The sequence below is a fragment of the Schistocerca cancellata genome, chromosome 7 (assembly GCF_023864275.1).
Source record: "Schistocerca cancellata isolate TAMUIC-IGC-003103 chromosome 7, iqSchCanc2.1, whole genome shotgun sequence".
Classification (NCBI taxonomy): Eukaryota; Metazoa; Arthropoda; class Insecta; order Orthoptera; family Acrididae; genus Schistocerca; species Schistocerca cancellata.
This window is the reverse complement of record NC_064632.1, coordinates 452,430,396-452,455,627: the sequence shown is the minus strand read 5'-3', so window position 1 is coordinate 452,455,627 and position 25,232 is coordinate 452,430,396.

Below are 25,232 nucleotides of genomic sequence, written 5' to 3'. Positions count from 1 at the left end.
AGGTTGCCTGTTCACGTGCATTTAAGGGGCGCGATGAACTTCCCAGTGGTTCAGATGGCTCTGAGCACTATGCGACATAACTTCTGAGGTCATAAGTCGCCTAGAACTTACAACTAATTAAATCTAACTAACCTAAGGACATCACACACATCCATGCCCGAGGAATTCCCCAGTGGCGGTTGGTCAGTCGGAGTGAGTCTGGGTCAGTCTCACTTCACCAATTGCTGGTCTCTCTCTCGTTCGCATTTGTGCGGCAGTTGTGTTTGTCTGTCGTCGGAGTGCTAGTATGTCTGTCGTTTGGATCAAACTTTAAAGCCGGCAAAATGAGAGTCTTTCCACTCCGCCAGTAGCAGAACTCAGCTAGTGGTCGTCCGGTCGGGGCTGAGTTCCTGCATCTGAGTCTGCGCGTTACGCCGCCAGTCTGCTCGAGTTGCTTGGGCAACGGTCATTGGCGGTTGGATCGATCGATTGATCCGTCGCGCACTGAGACACAATATGACTTGTCCGCCTTGAGCGTCGGCGCATGTCAGGTCGGCACGTGAGTTCGATGGGCCGCACCGTATAGCGAGGAGTAGTGGCTTCGCGGTCGACACGAAAGCAACAGGAGTCAACCCACGACATCGGGCTGGCCGGTGCGAGCTGCGACGCCGTGAGACGGGAGATCGGCGCGCCTTCCTGCATGGTTGAAGCGGCTGCCAGCGGACGGTTCGGAGGGAGAGCGATGGGGGTGCTGCGCCAGGTCTTCGCCAGAAATCACAGTTTATTAGAAGTGAAGTGATTGGAGATAAGTTGTTTCATTTACTTGTTAAATTCTACTTGTTTTCTTCGTAAGGTCACCAGACGCTTTGTTTTGGGATCGTCCCACCATTCTTTTCCGTTTTCCCACCCGCGGGAATGTGGTTATTTATGAATTGGGTGGTCCGTTTTTCACTTGTGGAAAAGGGGCGGGTTAGAGCAACTTGCAGTTCGGGTTGTTCAGTAATCTCCCTGTCAATCTACCATACGTTAATAGCTGCCTCTGTCATGTTTGTCGGATTCGGTGTTAACGAATTCATTGCTTGAAGTCTAACGGCCGAATTTCTGATACATGTTTTTGTCTTGCCTATCATTTTGCGAGGTGGTATATGTGTAATGTACAGCTCGTTTGTATATTCTATGTGAGACTGCTCAAAATGGTTCAAATGGCTCTGAGCACTATGGGACTTAACATCTATGGTCATCAGTCCCCCAGAACTTAGAACTACTTAAACCTAACTAACCTAAGGACAGCACACAACACCCAGCCATCACGAGGCAGAGAAAATCCCTGACCCCGCCGGGAATCGAACCCGGGAAACCGGGCGTGGGAAGCGAGAACGCTACCGCACGACCACGAGATGCGGGCTGTGAGACTGCATTTCATGGGTTTTTATTTAAGTGGTCATTTTAGTATATAAAGTTGCCACCCTTCCACCGTAAGAGTCTTTTTTTTTAATCAAGTTGCACCTTCGGTGGCAAGTCAATTTTTTTTTAATGTTAGTGTTTTGTACCATTTCCATCCCTCCTATAGGGGTGCATAGTTTCTGTGCTTGTGTGAGTTGTTAAAAATTTTAGTTTAAAGTAATCTGGTGTGTTGCAGATTTGCACCAGTGTCGTCTTACAAAGGTAGTTGTGAGCGGTCGTCACTACGCCCGTGTCAAAAGGTAGCGGCAAAGTTCTCAGCCCGAAAGCTCATACTGTCAAAATTTGTTCTTTCTGCCTCTGAATAAATTGTAACTTGATATTTAGAGGGTGCTTTCTGGATTACGTATGATACATTGATATTACTTTTCAAGGTAAATTCTGCAGTGTTTGTGAATTCCCATAGCGAAATGTGACGGGAATATAGCTACCGGTATAGATATAATAAAATGAAACCTCAAGCCTGATGTGGAACTTTTACTGCATGAACAGCGAAATTGCTGTAAGGGATAGAAATTATTTTCCTTTTCATCGTTCTGCGGTGGGTGTCAGCCGTTTGTTGCAAGTCGCTAGGTGCTCACATCTTCAGTACAGGATAAATATATATTGGGCATTTGCATGCAGGGTGTTACGCTTCATTTTCATCTCTACCCCTAGAACTTGATATTTAGAGGGTGCTTTCTGATTATAATTTTAAATCTGTTAAAAAAAATAGGGCGAGGGAAAGGGGGGCGGGGTTGGAATAAAATTTCCATTTGTTGAAAGAAATTTGATTTGTTTTCATTAGTTACCCACTGGCAACTACTTCCACGCTCACATAACGTCATTAAATGTGTTAATGTTCTTGAGCAATCGCTAGAAAATAAAGGGAATTCTTAAGAAAATGTTTTGAAAGTAAATTCACGGTTCAGGCGATAATAGCGATACCGTATGCATCTTTATCTACAGTATTAAGGTTGTCTATGATGTTATACAAGGTGCGAGTTACTTGTGGGAAGACTTGCCTCTAACCGGCAGAAGCCTTGCCTCGAACGCAGGCGTCAATCGGACTGTGTGCAGAGCCTAGGGCAAACGCCGTAACCAACTAGCTCGCCACAGCGAACGCCGCAATAAGCTGCGTCGTGTTAGTCGGGGCTTAACGCCTCCCCAGTAAGGGAATCAGCCGCGCTCTGTTCGAGAGGACGGGCGCTGCCTCCAAAGACAGCCCCTGGTCTACACATCAAAGGACCCCAGGCAGCGGCGTCTGGTTTCGGGGCTGCGTGTGTGCGCAGAATCCATAATAGCGTACACACTGTCTCGCCTTTGAGACAGACAGTGTCTAGCGTTCTCAGAGAGCTTCACCCTTCGTCGCTTTACCACTGGAAGCAGTTTAAAGAAAGTGATTAACAGAGTATCGTTTTCATCAACGAAACGTCAGTAATTTCACTTTAAAAGTTTCCTCGGAAACAGTGGGTGCAGGACTGAGATTCTTCCTGCTGCTCCAACTTTTTGAAATAGTAACTACTGTAACTACAATTTCTTAGTTGCATACATCAAAGAAGAAGAAACTGTAGATCAAATAACCTACGAAAAATCCGAACAAACGGTTAAAATAAACATATAAAAATCCTAGAGTGATATGAGTGAATAATGAATTAATTACACAACACTTAGACATAAATATAGGTTTCTGGTCTCAAAGTATAAGGTGTCAGGTAAACGGCTATGTGCTACAACATACCTCAATGCGGAAAGAAATAATTATTCATGAATGCCAAAAACATTTCTGAATAAGTTTAGTGTACTCACCAAAAAAAAGCTTTGTTATTTTCGGAAAGGACTTTTCTATTCGATTTTTATATTTATGTCAGAGCAGTTCACTCGACACTCGTTCTTCCTGGATAATAAATAGAAGTTCCATTGTGTAACCAGGAGTAACTGCTGGTAAACTAATAATATTAAAGGTACCTAAAGAAGAGCTTCATTAAAACTCGACTGCATTTTTTTATTTTGTTGACCTCAAGATTTCTTGGTTCGAGGCCCTCGGCCGTGAAGTAATTGCCTTTTTGAAACTCATAGTTCTAAAGGTTCGGCTATGTGCCGTTTTGGTTTAAAGGTGTCTTTAAATTATAATAAATTACAATTTTGAGTGAAACTGACCCCAACCTTATTTGGCCGTTTCCACAATCCTAATCACCTGCTCTGCTCAGCGGGTTAAGCGGGCGTCTCGCTGACTTTCAACTAGAGTTACGCGGCATCTGTGTGGTTTCATCAACGCTGCCTTACATTGCCTACCACGTATCTGCTACCACAGAGTAAAGGGACATAGGCAGGAATCCTATCGAGGCACGTCAAATGAACGATAACGGTATCAACAAGGCAAACGACCGACCCCGCCCCGCCGCAAGGTGATGTTATTTTTCCATGCGTGTAGCTAATGCAGCCAGTACATTGTCGATTATCACAATAAACACTAGAAAATCAAGATTTTCTCCAGGTGTTTGATTTTCTACAACTTCATCGAGTGTAGTTGCCGCACTAATATGGTCGTACTTTGTAATTCACTTGTGTCGTCTTGAAGTTTGTTCCTGATATTCTTCACATTTAGTCAGGGATTTCTTTTTCCTTAATTTCTAAAAATGTGAACGTCATTGCTTCGATAGATTCGTGTACGGATGGATAAAGCGCATGTCCGGTGCTCAGATCTCGATCAGATGACTGCAGTGAAACGCTGGTCGCTCGCAAGCGTTCCTGGATTCTATTCCATGCGATACATATTATTCCGTTTTCAACTTATTTTCAAAACCAGTTCGTACACCTGATTGCGGCTCTCTGCCTTTTGAAGCATGTTAGTACATATGTAATTCTAACTTATCTGATCGTTTGAAAACCAAATAAAAGCGCTCTTGTAGCATCAGCTCTGGCCGACCCACTAGTGTTCGATAACGTCTTCAAAATCGGAACTTCAGTACTATTATTTTTCAGCGCTTTGAAAACAAGACCCCATTGATAGGTAGAAGCGGAAAAAGTGTACAGAGGCTTTCAAGGGAATCAAGGAATATTGAGGAATGTCTACAACATTCTGCAGCACACTTGGCGACCAAATTTCGCGAATGTGAAAAACAGGGAATATATTCAGCTTACTTATTTATATCTTTAATTTGTGCTTCTAAGCCGGTGTATCTGCCACTCATGTTATTAGCGCTGTCACAGCTTTGCCCAGGCCAGTCTTTGATTTTAACGCCATTCGCTTTTAAGAAAGATAGTAAGCTTTGGGAGAGTTGTTCTGCAGTATGACTTTCAATAACCAAAACCTTCACAAATCTTTCCACTGATCTGGGTGGTAGGACATAGCGCACTATCAGAGTCGGATGATCTACGTGAAATATATCTGGAGCAGAATCCAATGAGACTGAATAGTGTTTTAATCTCTTAATTTCGCAAATAATGTGATCCAGTATGGCAGATGCAATTAGATGCACAAATTCCTCGCACATTGTTTTTGACAAATATGACTTATGTCCCTTTCCTTTATTTGCATGAATACGTTTATGTTGGGCTAGAAACACATCAAATTTGGTTCTTAATGCTAATAACCTTAAATAATTTCCATTTTGGGGTGAACCAAAAATTTCATCACTACCTCTAAACGCTCAGGTAAAAAACTAAAAAACTTATAATTGCAACAATTCGTTCTAAGAGTGTTAGCCAATACTCTTGTGCGCTCTGTTGAGAATCGACACGTGCATCCGTCTTTCACAGGGAAATTATTGCTTTTCTATGCGAACTGCTTTCTTCATGTCTCTTCAGCAAAATATCTGCATGCTTCCAGTCATCCAATTCGTCTTTCGTAAACCATGGCGAGCCGTCAGAATCTGCCACTTAGCAAACAAAACAGAACAGTCGCCCCCTGCTTTCTGAATAGCACAACCGATCTCTCATGTAAGTTTTATTCGTCAGTTATGTTTAAAGTGAAAAACAACTTTCTACAAAATATAGGTTTATTTCCATTCTCATTTTTCCTTCTGTTCTTATTGAATACAAAAAAGTACTGTTCATATGCTGAACTTCGCTGCTTCCTTTCATAATCAAGTAATCTCTGTGAAAGTTGTTTAGCCACTCACCAATATCGTAAGAATACATTTTACTTTCACTTTCTGTTCCACTTGTACAAGATGCAGTAACATCCGCAGCCTGTGACATTTTTTTCGACTTCTCTTTGTCCTGAAAACGAGGTCTGGGCCGATGGGTCTTCCTATGCTTTTCGGTTCAGTTGGGCTTCTAGACGATATGGCTGAACTGGGAAGATTTGCCGTCTGTTCAATTGCTGTATCACTTACGGAAAATTTAAGTACATCGGTAAAGTTGCATATTCTGATGAGTCTTCTGTAGTATAACTATCACCTTTGCAATCAACTAAAGCTTTTGTATTTTGTACTTCATTTTCTGTATATTGGAAAAAATCATCCTCAACATTAAAAAACTCAGACAGTTTATGTCCTTTAGATATACCAGCATGTGTATTTCTATTCTTTTCATCTCTTGCTTTACGCTTTGCACTTCCAGAAGCCCAGTGGCGTCTGGTACATCTCTGTCTGCTGCTCAAGGTGGTTAGCTGTATATATATATATATATATATATATATATATATATATATATATATATATATACACCTACTGCAACCTACATCCTTCGGAATCTGCTTAGTGTATTCATCTCTTGGTATCCCTCTACGATTCTTAACCTCCACGCTGTCCTCCAATACTAATTTGGCGATCCCTTGGTGCCTCAGAACATGTCCTACCAACCGATCCCTTCTTCTAGTCAAGTTCTCTTCTCCCCAATCCTATTCAATAATTCATTAGTTATGTGATCTACACATCTAATCTTCAGCATTCTTCTGTAGCACCACATTTCGAAAGCTTCTATTCTCTTCTTGTCAAAACTATTTATCGTCCATGTTTCACTTCCATACATGGCTACACTCCATACAAATACTTTCAGAAACGACTTCCTAACACTTAAATCTATACTCGATGTTAACAAATTTCTCTTCTTTAGAAATGCTTTCCTTGCCATTGCCAGTCTACGTTTTATAACCCTCTCTAATTCTACCATCATCAGTTATTTTGCTCCCCAAATACCAAAACTCCTTTACTACTTTAAGCTTATCATTTACTAATCTAATTCCTTCAGCATCACCCCGCGACTACATTCCATTATCCTCTTTTTCCTTTTGTTGATTTCATCTTATATCCTCACTTCAGGACACTGTCCATTCCTTTCAACTGCTCTTCCAAGTCCTTTGCTGTCTCTGACAGAATTACAATGTCATCGGCGAACTTCAAAGTTTTCATTTTTTCTCCATGGATGTTAATAACTACTCCGAATTTTTCTTTTGTTTCCTTCACTGCTTGCTCAATATACACATTGAATAACATCAGGGAGAGGCTACAACCCTGTCTCACTCCCTTCCCAACGACTGCTTCCCTTTCAGGTCCCTTGCATGGGGGCTTAATTAAATAAAAAATTAAAATGCAAATAATTTTAGTAGCTGTAAGTCCGATTACGCAAGTCTCGTAAACGGCTGGCCCTGACTAGTATTAGTACGCAATCTGACTGCTTAGAATGACAACAAAGAATGTAAGAAAATTTTCGTTAACACAGTTAATTAATTAAGTCCCCAGCAACTATAAAATCTACGAAGCCAGCAAAGCACAAGTGTAGCTGTTCTGTGTGTGGTAGTGTGACTCAACGCACATCTGGCACGGTTCTTCTTCAACAAAACAAGAATTTATAAATACCAATTATACTGACGTGATAAAAGAAAATTAGAAATACTATAATTGCGTAAGGAAAGCAGAATTACACTCTAATACAAGAACACAAGCCAGATGCTTTGTTGACTGAACCTGTAATGGCACATTATTCAGTACACACAAATAATAAAAGAATAAAAGAAAATACCTCCATATATATTGACGAAATGCACTCTGACCATTACAATATCTCCATTAGAACAACATCTGTTATCTCTCCCATCAAACCACTGCATAAAACATGGAACAACACTCTCCACTACCACATCTCACTCTGACTTCACGACAAGCAGTGTCCACCACAACTTCTCGGCGAGAACTGCTTGCCGCTACGTCTCAATAATCACTGCCAGTGGAGGCGGCGGAACAATACTCTCTGGCGCGATTTCTGGCGCTGTGGCTCAGTGTAGCCACCTTTCACCCTCGACTCTTATAACTGCCATCTGGTTTCTGTACAAATTGTAAATAGCTTTTTGCTCCCTGTATTTTACCCCTGCCACCTTCAGAATTCGAAAGAGAGTATTCCAATCAACATTGTGAAAAACTTTCTCTAAGTCTACAAATGCTAGAAACGTAGGTTTGCCTTTCCTTAATCTAGATTCTAAGATAAGACGTAGGATCAGTATTGCCTCACGTGTTCCCATATTTCTACGGAATCCAAACTGATCTTCGCCGAGGTCGGCTTCTACCAGTTTTTCCATTCGTCTGTTAAGAATTCGCATTAGTATTTTACAGCCGTGACTTATTAAACTGATTGTTCAGTAATTTTCACATCTGTCAACACCTGCTTTCTTTGGGATTGAAATTATTATATTCTTCTTGAAGTCTGAGGGTATTTCGTCTGTCTCATACATTTTGTTCACCAGATGGTAGAGTTTTGTCAGGACTGGCTCTCCCAAGGCTGTCAGTAGTTCTAATGGAATGTTGTCAACTCCCAGGGCCTTGTTTCGACTTAGGTCTTTCAGTGCTCTATCAAACTCTTCACGCAGTATCATATCTCCCATTTCATCTTCATCTACATCCTCTTCCATTTCCATAATATTTTCATCAAGTACATCGCCCTTATATAGACCCTGTATATACTCCTTCCACCTCACTGCTTTCCCTTCTTTGCTTAGAACTGGGTTTCCATCTGAGCTCTTGATATTCATACAAATGGTTCTCTTTTCTCCAAAGGTCTCTTTAATTTTACTGTAGGCAGTATCTATCTTACTCCTGGTGAGATAAGCCTCTACATCATTACATTTGACCTCAAGCCATCCCTGCTTAGCCATTTTGCACTTCCTGTCGATCTCATTTTTGAGACTTTTATCTTCCTTTTTGCCTGCTTCATTAACTGCATTTTTATATTTTCTCCTTTAATCAATTAAGTTCAGTTTTTCTTCTGTTACCCAAGGATTTCTAATAGCCCTCATCTTTTTACCTACTTGATCCTCTGCTGCCTTCACTATTTCATCCCTCAAAGCTACCCATTCTTCTTCTGCTGTATTACTTCCCCCCCCCCCCCCCCCCCATACCTGTCAATTGTTCCCTTATGCTCTCCCTGAAACTCAGTACAACCTCTGGTTTAGTCAGTTTATTCAGGTACCATCTCCTTAAATTCCCACCTTTTTGTAGTTTCTTCAGTTTTAATCTACAATTCATTACCAATTGATTGTGGTCAGAGTCCACAATTGCCCCTGGAAATGTCTTACAATTATTACCTGGTTCCTAAATATCTGTCTTACCATTTTACAATCTATCTGTAACCTGTCAGTATCTCCAGGCTTCTTCCATGTGTACAACCTTCTTTTATGGTCCTTGAACGAAGTGTTAGCTATGATTAAGTTATGCTCTGTGAAAAATTCTACCAGGCGGCTTCCTCTTCCGTTTCTTACCCCCAATCCAAATTCACCCTTTTCCTACTGCCGAATTCCAGTCACCCATGACTATTAAATTTTCGTCTCCCTTCACTATATGAATAATTTCTTTTATTTGATCATACATTTCTTCAATTTCTTCGTCATCTGAATAGCCAATTGGCATATAAACTCGTACTACTGTGGTAGGCGAGGTCTTCGTATCTATCCTGGCCACAATAATGCGTTCACTACGCTGTTTGTAGTAGCTTACCCGCATTCCTATTTTCCTAGTCATTATTAAACCTACTCCTGCATTACCCCTATTTGATTTGGTGTTTAAAGACCTGTAGTCACCTGACCAGAATTGTTGTTCCTCCTGCCACCGAACTTCACTAATTCCCACTATATCTAACTTTAACCTATCCATTTCCCTTTTTAAATTTTCCAACGTACCTGCCCGATTAAGGGATCTGACATTCCACGCCAGTTTTCTTTCTCCTGATAACGACATCCTATTGAGTAGTCCCCGCCCGGAGTTCCGAATGGGGGACTATTTTACCTCCCGAATATTTTACCCAAGAGGACGCCATCATCATTTAACAACACAGTAAAGGTGCATGCACTTGGAAAAAATTATGGCTCTAGTTTCCCCTTGCTTTCAGCCGTTCGCAGTACCAGCAGAGCAAGGCCGTTTTGGTTAGTGTTACAAGGCCGGATCAGTCAATCATCCAGACTGCTGAAACTTCCTGTCAGATTAAAACTGTGTGCCGGACCGAGACTCGAACTCGGAACCTGTGCCTTTCGCGGGCAAGTGCTCTACCAACTGAGCTACCCAAGCACGACTCACGCCCCGTCCTTACAGCTTTACTTCTGCCAGTACCTCGTCTCCTGCCTTCCAAACTTTACAGAAGCTCTCCTGCGAAATGTGGGCCTCATAGTGGAAGTATGCAGTGACGACCCGTGCCAATGGGTTGTTCGTCACACGCGCTGCCACACTGCAGCCATATTAAGCCTAAGCGCAAAGTACCTACGTAACTTTGACATACCGGCTACCCACGAGCTACAGTGCGGCAGTTCCTGGCAAGACTCAGCACAACGAGGAGCACCTTCGAAGATGTCCAACGTAGGTTTGGACGAAACGTCAGGGATAGAAGAGTTACATGGACCACGGCCATACTACCCGGAAGAATTCTCGGCAGCTGAAACATACGGTCGTGAAAGCCTTCATTGTATGATGAAACGGTTGAATGTAAAATAGCGAGAGCTATTAAAGACACGACGGACTAAAATCATTATTTTCAGGCTATTTCACATGCAAATGGAAGTTTATGGGCAAGAGCGCTCTTATTTATGCGTTCCAGTTTCATTGCAGATGTCACAGGCAACTTTCCAAATGAAGATGCAAATAATGGACTGACGTTCGGTGCTTCTTTACAACCTCCAATGGCGGTAAGGGCAATGGATACGAAAATGAGGAAGTACGCGATAATGAAGACTGTTCGGAAGATTTAAAATCCTCAGAAATAGCTCGACAAGATGACGAAGGCGTATACGAAAAGGTCTGTCACTTTTTGGAAGAAACAGAAAGAAGAGAATCTTTCAGGGCCGTTAAGAAGATCTTTAATTTTTATAACAATAACGATTTTTAAATTAACAGTAAATAATGTAGAAAGGTACGCTTGTGCAAATGTTTTCAAAGGTCAACATAATCGATCTACATGAATTTAATATCGTATGCTACAATGACGTGACGGTACATGGCACTAACATATTGAGCAGTGGGACGTTACAGCCACAATACAAGTGGGACTAATTTTCTAAAATAATCTGTTACGTAGGCGTACGTATTCTATAAGAGTTCTATTGTGGTGCGAAAGGTAACCCATCTTACTAAAACAAAACAACTAGGTATTGTTACGAAGCAGTTGTATTTACTGTGTGTGAAGAATTTTTCAGCGACGCCCTATTTAGATACTATGCCTATGTGAGTTTTCGATAGACAGAATACGTATAAGCGTCTTTTCATTTTAGAAATCACGTATGGTCGTCCTCCTATCAAAAAGGGACGAAAGACGGCACACTTGTGGTCTGTGCGTCAGGCATACTATATCAGGATACACAACATGCCAACGGTATCTGCAGATCGACACTCGCCGTCGCCTTTGTTTCTATTTTAAAAGAAGCGACGTGCATACTAGGGGCTGGAGAAGAGAAAAGTATGTTTTATGGGGATCATATTTTAGCAGACAGGTCATTCTATTGACAAGGAATATCGACAGATGCCGCGAGAAGACGTGTTTTCTAAAATCATACAAGATTACAGTAGATTAGTTTTCAAAAGATTTTTTTGGAAATTTGTGGTAAAATCTTGTGGTAGCAAACTGCTGAGGTCATCGGTCCCGAAGCTTACACACTACTTAATCTAAGTTACGCTACGGACAACACACACACTCATGCCGAAGGGAGGACCCGAATCTCCGACGGGAGGATACTCGCGAACCGTGACAGAACGTCACAGTCAACGCGGCTACTCCACGCGGCATAGTTTTCATTCTGTAATAGTTCTCAGGTCACAAAACGTTGTGGATGAATGAAGAACATGGAACTGAAAAGTCTACTGTTTCCGGAATGACGATAAAACCAGGGTGGAGAAAATTGCCTGCTGGTTCAGATTTTTCATAAGTCTGGCTTTCTCCGGATTTGTCTTTGCTTTGACCGCATTCAAGGCTGTCCGTTGCGGGGAGGGACTGAGATAAGCCCGGACTTGTTTCTGTTGTCGGAGAAATTAGAATGATTGAAAACAACACTCGTTGCTAATAATTAACTAAATGGTCACACTTGTGCGCGTAGTTTCGTTCGATGGGCGTTAAAAAAAAAACCAGGGCCACGCACAGTTAACTGCTCCCCTGCACTGTTCACGAACTTTATTAGTCTGCAACTGGTGCCAGAGACACCTTGGACTTTCGTACATTTTTATGTTTTAGCTTTTACTCTGGAATTCCGCCGCGCGTAAAAGACGCCGTTGCGGGCGGCAGCTCACAATGCTTTGCTGTCCTGTCGGCACATTTGATTGTTTGCAGCAAGCGACAATGTCCTTTGGTGTGTAACACTCACAACACTCTGCGATCACTTTGATTCTACCCGGCGTGTCAAACTGAAAGCTGTATCACATTTTAAGTCAGACCTGCAAAAATATAACTGAAAATCGCATCCAATTCCGTGCATTGGTTTTTGCGTGGTGTTCGTACTATACACTCCTGGAAATGGAAAAAAGAACACATTGACACCGGTGTGTGAGACCCACCATACTTGCTCCGGACACTGCGAGAGGGCTGTACAAGCAATGATCACACGCACGGCACAGCGGACACACCAGGAACCGCGGTGTTGGCCGTCGAATGGCGCTAGCTGCGCAGCATTTGTGCACCGCCGCCGTCAGTGTCAGCCAGTTTGCCGTGGCATACGGAGCTCCATCGCAGTCTTTAACACTGGTAGCATGCCGCGACAGCGTGGACGTGAACCGTATGTGCAGTTGACGGACTTTGAGCGAGGGCGTATAGTGGGCATGCGGGAGGCCGGGTGGACGTACCGCCGAATTGCTCAACACGTGGGGCGTGAGGTCTCCACAGTACATCGATGTTGTCGCCAGTGGTCGGCGGAAGGTGCACGTGCCCGCCGACCTGGGACCGGACCGCAGCGACGCACGGATGCACGCCAAGACCGTAGGATCCTACGCAGTGCCATAGGGGACCGCACCGCCACTTCCCAGCAAATTAGGGACACTGTTGCTCCTGGGGTATCGGCGAGGACCATTCGCAACCGTCTCCATGAAGCTGGGCTACGGTCCCGCACACCGTTAGGCCGTCTTCCGCTCACGCGCCAACATCGTGCAGCCCGCCTCCAGTGGTGTCGCGACAGGCGTGAATGGAGGGACGAATGGAGACGTGTCGTCTTCAGCGATGAGAGTCGCTCCTGCCTTGGTGCCAATGATGGTCGTATGCGTGTTTGGCGCCGTGCAGGTGAGCGCCACAATCAGGACTGCATACGACCGAGGCACACAGGGCCAACACCCGGCATCATGGTGTGGGGAGCGATCTCCTACACTGGCCGTACACCACTGGTGATCGTCGAGGGGACACTGAATAGTGCACGGTACATCCAAACCGTCATCGAACCCATCGTTCTACCATTCCTAGACCGGGAAGGGAACTTGCTGTTCCAACAGGACAATGCACGTCCGCATGTATCCCATGCCACCCAACGCGCTCTAGAAGGTGTAAGTCAACTACCCTGGCCAGCAAGATCTCCGGATCTGTCCCCCATAGAGCATGTTTGGGACTGGATGAAGCGTCGTCTCACGCGGTCTGCACGTCCAGCACGAACGCTGGTCCAACTGAGGCGCCAGGTGGAAATGGCATGGCAAGCCGTTCCACAGGACTACATCCAGCATCTCTACGATCGTCTCCATGGGAGAATAGCAGCCTGCATTGCTGCGAAAGGTGGATATACACTGTACTAGTGCCGACATTGTGCATGCTCTGTTGCCTGTGCCTATGTGCCTGTGGTTCTGTCAGTGTGATCATGTGATGTATCTGACCCCAGGAATGTGTCAATAAAGTTTCCCCTTCCTGGGACAATGAATTCACGGTGTTCTTATTTCAATTTCCAGGAGTGTATGTCACCCACTTTGTAAAAGAAGTTGACGTTTGGCGTCCAAGCACCGATTGTTAGATGACTGTACCTCTCGGGACTTGTGTCGACTGCCCTTTTTGAATCGCTGTTGCCAACGTCAACACTCTTAAGTTATGTGCTGTGTGGGGTTGGTTACATGCCAGGCGTTTGTTGCATGAACTAAATGTCTCTCAGAAGCTATTGCTGTTCATCGAGGTTAGCTGCGACACATCTATTACCTCGTTCATCGTGACGCCAGGAACATTATTAATCAGCTGGTAGAATGTTGCGATCTTAACCAAATGGTGAGATAATTCACGTTTTTCACTAGTCTACTTGCTACAAATAAAAACAATACTTGAAATGACGGTCAAAAAAAGAAAAAAAAAAACCTCTAACCTGACAGGAACCCAAGCGCGCTCTCCCCCTCCCCCCCCCCCCCCTCCTCCTGTCCCCCTCCACCAAAGCGAGACGCCCGTAGCGTTTGCTAACTCCTGCTACGTGGCTAATCCGGCACTGGGTTTTGAGCAACAAATTGTAGCGTTTCACGCCGTGATGTAGTTTTATAAAAGTACGTTATAGGTGATAGTTAAGAATATTGCAAGGGTAATTCTTCGTGAAGTTTTAATATTGTACTAAGCAGGACTGTATTTCATACTGAAATCTGGTGCCTTGCAAATTGATCGTTTACGAACACATGTTTACTGGCCACATCACTCCACGAATCTCATGCAACAACAGTAATTAATTATTCCGGAAAAGGAACAGGGCATGCGCCAAAAGACATCTTTTATAATAACGCCTGTCGTGTATCTTCAGTAACAAAAGTTTTTGTTACGCGAAGCTATCTGGCACCGACAATCAGAGATTGGGGTAATGGTGATGTATAAAAGTTATTGCACTTGCCTTAAGAGAGAAATCCGCATTTGTCAGACAGCCGGGGAGTGGAGTGTGTGGGGGGGGGGGGGGGGGGGTTGTTGTGCTAGAAGAGACCAAACAGCCAGGTCATCGGTCTAATGGGATTAGGGAAGAAAGTCGGCCGTGCCCTGTCAAAGGAACCATGCTGGCATTTGCCTGGAGCGATTTAGGGAAATCACGGAAAAACTAAATCATGATGGCCGGACGCGGGATTGAACCGTCGTCCTCCCGAATGCGAGGATAGATAGAGGGAAGCCTTATTAAGATGCGGATGAGCCGAGACACGCAGTCATCAAATTGGTACCAGGAGGACAAACTTAGAATTTCAAGATGCATGAAATTATATTGAAACTTAAAAATTGTTCACAATGGCCACCAGTACTCAGGTGTTCTCGAGGGAGGATTTGTTTCTTATCACAACCTTTTTGGTAAAAAGAGGACTTTGAAATATTATTTTGACAAAAAGATAGGTTTGTTAAAGGACATTGGGCACAGGTGAGCTTATATACACCTGAGTGATAATCTTTAGTTGCTTCTTCAGTATGGACGAAAAGGTACTGAATTTTATCACGGGTGGAGAAACAGACTAACATGATGCCCTTTGAGGAGGTTGTTTAGTCTGTGCATCGTATCACTCAGGATAAGTAGAGAGACGTTGCTGAAATCTGAAGAAGTATTATGATGACTCATCGTGTTATTCACAATAAAATCTCCTTTCGCATGGCGAAAGGAAATTGACCGTAGGGCCGGTCAACTAGGAAACAAGGTTCCTGGATTGGAAGCGGCAGGATGTTTTGACAAAATCTTTTTTATATTTAACACAAGCTACTACACATGCACTTCGCCACGATGTTTAAGGAAAATAGCTTCCAACAACACACTAGCGTACAACATTCTTAGTATTCAGCTAATTCTTTAACTTAAAATTTAAAATTTACATTCTAGACTTAAAATAAAAAAAATTGAAACATGCAATATAAAAAACTAAACCTGTTGCGATATTAAATTACTGCTTGCTCCAGGTCCCCAGGAACGGCTTCAGAAAATTTATAATTTAATACTGAACAGAGTGCGCACACCAAAATCGATATATTAAGGATTGATTTTCAACATCTGACAACAATGGGCGAGCTCGCCCAGTATTATTGCTAAACAATAACAGGGTAACTACTGAATTTACATCTGAAACCAGCACTGCCATAGCCGTTGACGATGATTTAGGGTACAGGTTCAAATAGCTCTGAGCACTATGGGACTGGACTTCTGAGGTCATCAGTGCCCTCGAACTAACTACTTAAACCTAACTAACCTAAGGACATCATACACATCTATGCCCGTGGCAGGATTCGAACCTGCGATCGTAGCGGTCGCGCGGTTCCAGACTGAAGCGAGTAGAACCGCTCGGCCACCCCGGCCGGCTATGGTACAGGTTAGTATACCAAAATTTTCTACAGACATTTATTATTAGCAACCTAACCATGTTACATATTCGTTTTTTGCCGAGCAGTTAAACGACCCACCCTAGACAAAGAGCTATTGATATAGGGGAGTCACGAGAACACTACCTCCACTACTTAATAACAAGGTCGGATGGCGTGCGTGATCAGCAAAACACAAGATATAGCACAATGTCAAATCACATTAAACACAATTACCGAATTCTGTAGCTGTTGCAGTACTGTTGGCCTGCCTAGTCCACAGGCAGGAAAGTCATAGGACCCACACACATCACTTCGCCAGGAAGCATTTTAATCCTTGAAACTTCCTAGCAAATGAAAACAGTGTATCTGGTACCTGACCGAGACTGAAACACGGGACATTTGCCTTTCGCTACCAAGCGCTGCACCGACTGAGCTACCCAAGCATGAGTCACGAGCCGTCCTCATGGCTTCATTTCTGCCAGTACTCCGTCTCCTACCTCCCATACTTCACACAAGCTCTTCCGCAAACCTCGCTGAACCAGCACTACTGGAAGTTCAAAATAGTTCAAATGGCTCTGAGCACTATGGGACTTAACTACTGAGGTCATCAGTCCCCTAGAACTTATAACTACTTTAACCTAACTAACCTAAGGACATCACATACATCCATGCCCGAGGCAGGATTCGAACCTGCGACCGTAGCGGTCACGCGGTTCCAAACTGACGCGCTTAGAACCGCACGGCCACACCGGCCGGCACTCCTGGAAGAGAGGAGTCGTTACAGCACTTGCCCGCGAAAGGTAAAGGTCTCGAGTACGAGTCTCGGTCCGGCTCACAGTTTTAGTCTGCCAGGAAGTTTCATATCAGCGCACACTCCGGTGCGGAGTGAAAATTTTATTCTGGAATTTAGTCCTTGTCTACAACACACCACGAACACTTGATTAAGTGACTAGCCAAGAAACATTTCCCATTAAAAACACTGTATAGCTTCTCATCACAACGCTCAATAATAAAAACAGGCCTTTAAATAATTGCCCACTATGTGCCTTACGCTCTCGAAAGCAACACGTAGAATCGTGGCAATTTTAGATACATGATGGTACTTCAAGGTTTAAACATTAATATATCATCATCATCATCATCATCATCATCATCATCATCATCATTTAAGACTGATTATGCCTTTCAGCGTTCAGTCTGGAGCATAGCCCCCCTTATACAGTTCCTCCATGATCCCCTATTCAGTGCTAACATTGGTACCTCTTCTGATGTTAAACCTATTACTTCAAAATCATTCTTAACCGAATCCAGGTACCTTCACCTCGGTCTGCCCCGATTCCTCCTACCCTCTACTGCTGAATCCATGAGTCTCTTGGGTAACCTTGCTTCTCCCATGCGTGTAACATGACCCCACCATCTAAGCCTGTTTGCCCTGACTGCTACCTCTGTGTTCATTCCCAGTTTTTCTTTGATTTCCTCATTGTGGACACCCTCCTGCCATTGTTCCCATCTACTAGACCTGCAATCATCCTAGCTACTTTCATATCCGTAACCTCAACCTTGTTGATAAGGTAACCTGAATCCACCCAGCTTTCGCCCCCATACAACAAAGTTGGTCGAAAGATTGAACGGTGCACAGATAACTTAGTCTTGGTACTGACTTCCTTCTTGCAGAAAAGAGTAGATCGTAGCTGGGCGCTCACTGCATTAGCTTTGCTACACCTCGCTTCCAGTTCTTTCACTATGTTGCCATCTTGTGAGATTATGCATCCTAAGTACTTGAAACCGTCCACCTGTTCTAACTTTGTTCCTCCTAATTGGTACTCAATCCAATTATACACTCCTGGAAATTGAAATAAGAACACCGTGAATTCATTGTCCCAGGAAGGGGAAACTTTATTGACACATTCCTGGGGTCAGATACATTACATGATCACACTGACAGAACCACAGGCACATAGACACAGGCAACAGAGCATGCACAATGTCGGCACTAGTACAGTGTATATCCACCTTTCGCAGCAATGCAGACTGCTATTCTCCCATGGAGACGATCATAGAGATGCTGGATGTAGTCCTGTGGAACGGCTTGCCATGCCATTTCCACCTGGCGCCTCAGTTGGACCAGCGTTCGTGCTGGACGTGCAGACCGCGTGAGACGACGCTTCATCCAGTCCCAAACATGCTCCATGGGGGACAGATCCGGAGATCTTGCTGGCCAGGGTAGTTGACTTACACCTTCTAGAGCACGTTGGGTGGCATGGGATACATGCGGACGTGCATTGTCCTGTTGGAACAGCAAGTTCCCTTCCCGGTCTAGGAATGGTAGAACGATGGGTTCGATGACGGTTTGGATGTACCGTGCACTATTCAGTGTCCCCTCGACGATCACCAGTGGTGTACGGCCAGTGTAGGAGATCGCTCCCCACACCATGATGCCGGGTGTTGGCCCTGTGTGCCTCGGTCGTATGCAGTCCTGATTGTGGCGCTCACCTGCACGGCGCCAAACACGCATACGACCATCATTGGCACCAAGGCAGGAGCGACTCTCATCGCTGAAGACGACACATCTCCATTCGTTCCTCCATTCACGCCTGTCGCGACACCACTGGAGGCGGGCTGCACGATGTTGGGGCGTGAGGGGAAGACGGCCTAACGGTGTGCGGGACCGTAGCCCAGCTTCATGGAGACGGTTGCGAATGGTCCTCGCTGATACCCCAGGAGCAACAGTGTCCCTAATTTGCTGGGAAGTGGCGGTGCGGTCCCCTACGGCACTGCGTAGGATCCTACGGTCTTGGCGTGCATCCGTGCGTCGCTGCGGTCCGGTCCCAGGTCGACGGGCACGTGCACCTTTCGCCGACCACTGGCGACAACATCGATGTACTGTGGAGACCTCACGCCCCACGTGTTGAGCAACTCGGCGGTATGTCCACCCGGCCTCCCGCATGCCCACTATACGCCCTCGCTCAAAGTCCGTCAACTGCACATACGGTTCACGTCCACGCTCTCGCGGCATGCTACAAGTGTTAAAGACTGCGATGGAGCTCCGTATGCCACGGCAAACTGGCTGACACTGACGGCGGCGGTGCACAAATGCTGCGCAGCTAGCGCCATTCGACGGCCAACACCGCGGTTCCTGGTGTGTCCGCTGTGCCGTGCATGTGATCATTGCTGGTACAGCCCTCTCGCAGTGTCCGGAGCAAGTATGGTGGGTCTGACACACCGGTGTCAATGTGTTCTTTTTTCCATTTCCAGGAGTGTATTTCTTTCCCACTGACATTACTTTCGTTTTGGAGATGCTAATCTTCATACCATAGTCCTTATATTTCTGATCTAGCTTTGAAATATTACTTTGCAAACTTTCAATCGAATCTGCCATCACAACTAAGTCATCCGCATATGCAAGACTGCTTATTTTGTGTTCACATATCTTAATCTCACCCAGCCCGTCTATTGTTTTCAACATATGATCCATAAATAATATGAACAACAGTGGAGACAGGTTGCAGCCTTGTCTTATCCCTGAAACTACTCTGAACCATGAACTCAATTTACCGTCAACTCTAACTGCCGCCTGACTATCCATGTAAAGACCTTTAATTGCTTGCAAAAGTTTGCCTCCTATTCCATAATCTTGTAGAACAGACAATAACTTCCTCCTAGGAACCCGGTGATATGCCTTTTCTAGATCTATAAAGCATAGATACCATTCCCTGTTCCACTCATAACACTTCTCCATTATTTGCCGTAAGCTAAAGATCTGGTCCTGACAACCTCTAAGAGGCCTAAACCCACACTGATTTTCATCCAATTGGTCCTCAACTAATACTCGCACTTTCCTTTCAACAATACCTGAGAAGAATTTGCCCACAACGCTGATTAAAGAGATACCTCTGTAGTTGTTACAATCTTTTCTGTTTCCATGTTTAAATATTGGTGTGATTACTGCTTTTGTCCAGTCTGATGGAACCTGTCCCAACACCCAGGCCATTTCAATTATCCTGTGTAGCCATTTAAGACCTGACATTCCACTGTATTTGATGAGTTCCGACTTAATTTCATCCACTCCAGCCGCTTTATTGCACTGTAATCTATTGACCATTTTCTCCACTTCCTCAAATGTGATCCTATTCCCATCATCATTCCTATCCCATTCTACCTCGAAATCTGAAACATTACTGTTCGAATTTTCACCTACATTGAGCAACTCTTCAAAATTTTCCCTCCATCTGCCCAAGGCATCCACAGGATTCACCAGCAGTTTTCCTGACCTGTCCAAAATATTTGTCATTTCCTTCTTACGTCCCTTTCGAAGACTGCTAATTACACTCCAGAATGGTTTTCCAGCAACTTGACCCATAGTCTCCAACCTGTTTCCAAAGTCTTCCCACGATTTCTTCTTGGATGCTGCAATTATCTGTTTGGCTTTGTTTCTTTCTTCAACATAACTTGCTCTGTCTACCTGGGTTCTGGTATGTAGCCATTTTTGATACGCCTTCTTTTTGCTTTTACAGGCTGCCTTGACTGTATCATTCCACCAAGCTGTTTGCTTCATCCTACTTCTACACACTACTGTTCCAAGACATTCTTTAGCCACTTCTAGTACTGTGTCCCTGTACCTTGTCCATTCCTTTTCCAATGACTGTAATTGACTACATTCAACTAACTGGTACCTTTCTGAGATCGCTGTTATGTACTTGTGCCTGATTTACTTATCCTGAAGTTTCTCCACTCTTATCGTCCTACATATGGACCTGACCTCCTGCACTTTCGGCCTCACAATCCCAATTTCACTGCAGATTAAATAATGATCAGTGTCATCAAAGAATCCCCTGAATACATGTGTGTCCCTCACAGCCTTCCTGAATCCCTGATCTGTTATTATATAGTCAATGACAGATCTGGTTCCCCTGCCTTCCCAAGTATACAGGTGAATGTTCTTATGTTTAAAAAAGGAGTTTGTGATTACTAAGCCCATACTGGTACAGAAATCCAAGAGTTGTTTCCCGTTCCTGTTGGCCTCCATATCCTCTCCAAATTTACCCATAACCTTTTCATACCCTTCTGTTCGATTTCCAATCCTGGCGTTAAAATCAACCATGAGCAGAACACTGTCCTTGTCCTTTACTCTAAAAACTACATCACTGAGTGCCTCATAAAAACTATCCTTCTTATCTTGATCTGTCCCTTCACAATGCGAATATACTGACAAAATCCTAATTTTCTTGCTAGACACTGTCAAATCTATCCACATCAGTCGTTCGTTTACATATCTTATTGCAACTACGCTGGGTTCCATATCTTTCCTGATGTAAAGTCCTACACCCCATTGTGCTATTCCTGCTTTGACTCCTGACAGGTAGACCTTGTATTCTCCCACTTCCTCTTCTTTCTCACCCCTTACCCGAATGTCACTAACAGCTAAAACGTCCAGCCCCATCTTACTTGCAGCCTCTGCCAGCTCTACCTTCTTCCCAGAGTAGCCCCCATTGATATTAATAGCTCCCCATCTCATTACCATTTGTTGGCCAAGTCGTATCTTAGGAGTCCCTGGTTTGTCAGTTAGAGGTGGGACTCCGCCACCTCCAAAGGTCCGAGGCATTTTTCTCTGATCGTTGCCAGCACCATATTTGAAGTACCAGGGAAGCAGGTTGCTAGCCTTACTTGCCCCGAGTCCCATTGGGTTTTAGCCCTAACGGCTGAGGGACTAACCGGTGGATTTGGTAGTCTTTGCCGTATGAGCACAAAGGTGACCACAACTCAGAATATGTCCGAGATGCCCAACCTTGTTCCAAAGTAACTGGTATCCCGACTGTCGGGACCACTTACTTGGCCACTCATACGTTGCCCGTGGTTCATGAACTAGGACATGACTATAGGAACCCACACCATGAACCACAACATTAATATAGTGATAAATAAATAAACAGATCATCTTACCGTATTTTTCTTTTCAAGGATCCCTGGAAGTAAGAGACAGAAGCGAACCTCTCCTCAAGTTACCCATCAAGTCGCAAACCTTGTCACACAAACAAACAGCTGGCTTCCGCCCTGCTGTCCGTCGTCGCCACAACTGACTGTCCCCAAGCCAGCGATTCCGCGCTCGTTCGCGTGGCTACCGACTTCCTCCAGGCCACCACGTCCCAACTGCAGTCGTCGCTCCCCCTTATACAGGGTGTTACAAAAAGGTACGGCCAAACTTCCAGGAAACATTCCTCACACACAAAGAAAGAAAACATGTTATGTGGACATGTGTACGGAAACGCTTACTTTCCATGTTAGAGCTCATTTTATTACTTCTCTTCAAATCACATTAATCATGGAATGGAACAACACAGCAACAGAATGTACCAGCGTGACTTCAAACACTTTGTTACAGGAAATGTTCAAAATGTCCTCCGTTAGCGAGGATACATGCATCCACCCTCCGTCGCATGGAATCCCTGATGCGCTGATGCAGCCTTGGAGAATGCCGTATTGTATCACAGCTGTCCACAATACGAGCACGAAGAGTCTCTACATTTGCTACCGGGGTTGCGCAGACAAGAGCTTTCAAATGCCCCCATAAATGAAAGTCAATAGGGTTGAGGTCAGGAGAGCGTGGAGGCCATGTAATTGGTCCGCCTCTAACAATCCATCGGTCACCGAATCTGTTGTTGAGAAGCGTACGAACACTTCGACTGAAATGTGCAGGAGCTCCGTCGCGCATGAACCACATGTTGTGTCGTACTTGTAAAGGCACATGTTCTAGCAGCACAGGTAGAATATCCCGTATGAAATCATGGCGGTGAACCGAGGAAGTACAGTACATACTGACGAAACTAAAATGAGCTCTAACATGGAAATGAAGCGTTTCCGGACACATGTCCAGATAACATCTTTTCTTTATTTGTGTGTGGGGAATGTTTCCTGAAAGCTTGGCCGTACCTTTTTGTAACACCCTGTATACACGTCAAAATCACGCGGCCGCCGTGGTATGCCCGTCCCCTGGCTCGACACAAGAGAAACCGATGGGTGGAAAACAACCCGGAGTTAGATGGACACACATGCTGAATTTCCACGAAATAGCTTGTCTACAAGGTTGTAATTATACGCTATTGCAGGCTTCCTCGGCGTATTTCATCTATGAAATCTTCACGAGTTATCAGCCGATTGCTAGTCGCAACGTTTCAATTGACTGCGTATCCATCATCTTTAGGCGAAGTGTCGTGATGTTCTCTCGCTCTCATAGGAAAGGGGGGGGGGGGGGGGGCGGGGGGCCGCGCGTGCGGCGTCGTTTCCCGCAGTCTGTTTATATCAGCGCCGGCCGCGGTCCCTTTCGGACCGGAGCGCTCTTGCCGAATTTTCCTAATTGCAGGATTCCAAGCTGCACTGAGATGGTAACCACTGTCTCGATTAATTAACTTTTCGTGCAGACCAATCTCTACCGCTTCCGCGGTACGCTTCACATTAGTTAACTCGCGTTCTATTGAATTAGAATCCAAATGAATGTGAAGCACTCAATCAATCATGGAGGAAAAGAAAACAATGTTTGTGTTTGATGGATTGACATGACGAGGTGTGTATAATAGCATCGCTTGTAGTTACGTTTATGAAACGTCCCCTTAGAAAATTAATGAATTACTGTGCTGGTAAATTCCTTACGTTATTTGATTTACAAACAGCTGAGCAAAACTGAACGTACTGAGATATTTCTCTCTTTACTTATTCTGATCATCACTAAACTGACACACAATATTTTTAGCGTAACGAAATCTGACTTTCAATAATCACTACAAAAGAATGGCCCTGACTAACAATAACCTATACCTTTCATGAATCATTTACCTCACAAAAATCTTCGTTACTCTAACTACTGCAATACTGCGAGCGCCAATACCGCCAAATGAAAGATTTTCACAGAGAACAAAGGATGTATTTACCTTAATCGTGTTCAAAAGTCATATATATATAATTTCATGACATCCAGTCTTACAAATTTACTCTCTCTGACAGACACACGTCCAGATCATCCGCTCTCAAAACTCCGCCATCTCACTCCCCACATCCACCACTGCTGGCGGCGCACCTCCAACTGCGCAACGCTACGCGCTGTTCACATCCAACTGCCCAACACTACAATAGCGAATATTCCAACAACGCCAACCAGCCACAGACTGCACACAGCACAGCCAGTGATTTTCATACAGAGCGCGACGTGGCGTTACCAACATAAAAACCTAAACAGCCTAGTTACACGATCCTGAAAATGTTAAAAATAATTTGTTACTCCATCAAAAGAAGGTTTATGTCAAGGTAATTATGAGATTGATCTGAAGTCGTCAGCTCATACGTAAACATCAATTTAGTATCAAGTTTGCAGATCCCTTCCACAAGCAAACTTATTTTGTTATTTTAGTTGTCAAATACAACGAAGATTTCGTGTACATATCTACAGTTTAATGAGATTTATACTGAGAGGTGATTTCCGTCTGAAGTATTTGTTCTCTAATGTGGTTACGAAAATATTTGCTAAACAGCAAGCTAAGAAGTTCCCGATTGCTAGTCAATCCTTTTGTTTATACATACAGTTTTCAACGGAAAAATAGCTATATGACGTAATGATTTTAAGGAGGGATACGAGATCGGTAATCTCATTAGGAATCCATGTTTTCTTCTCTGTTCCATTAACAACATTAAGTTCGATAGTTTCATCGATAATTATGTTGGTGCACAAGTTTTTCACATCGAGAGTGGCTAAGCAGCAGTAGGGAGAAACTTTACTCTGCAGCTTATTAGTGCGTGCTTTCCTACTTGAAATTGAGTAGTTGGCATCATAAACATGTAATTGCCTTAACGTTTTATAGCAAATTTGGCAACAGGTGCTGCCGGATTGCCTGTACAGTTAACCGTGGGGTACACGGGAAATTCTGGTTTATGACTCTTAATTTTGGCGCAGACGTTTCTAGTCTTCGGATCCATTACCTTTACGTTATTTGGATTTTCGGGGCAGTGATGTTATAGCAAACAAGAATACAACTACGCAGTTCTCTAGCAATGGTCTGTGATGAGTTCAATAATATTTTCACTAAAAAACTGTTGAACTTTGGATATGTAATCAACCTTATAAATGACGACAGCCGAAACACCATTATATGCCCCTA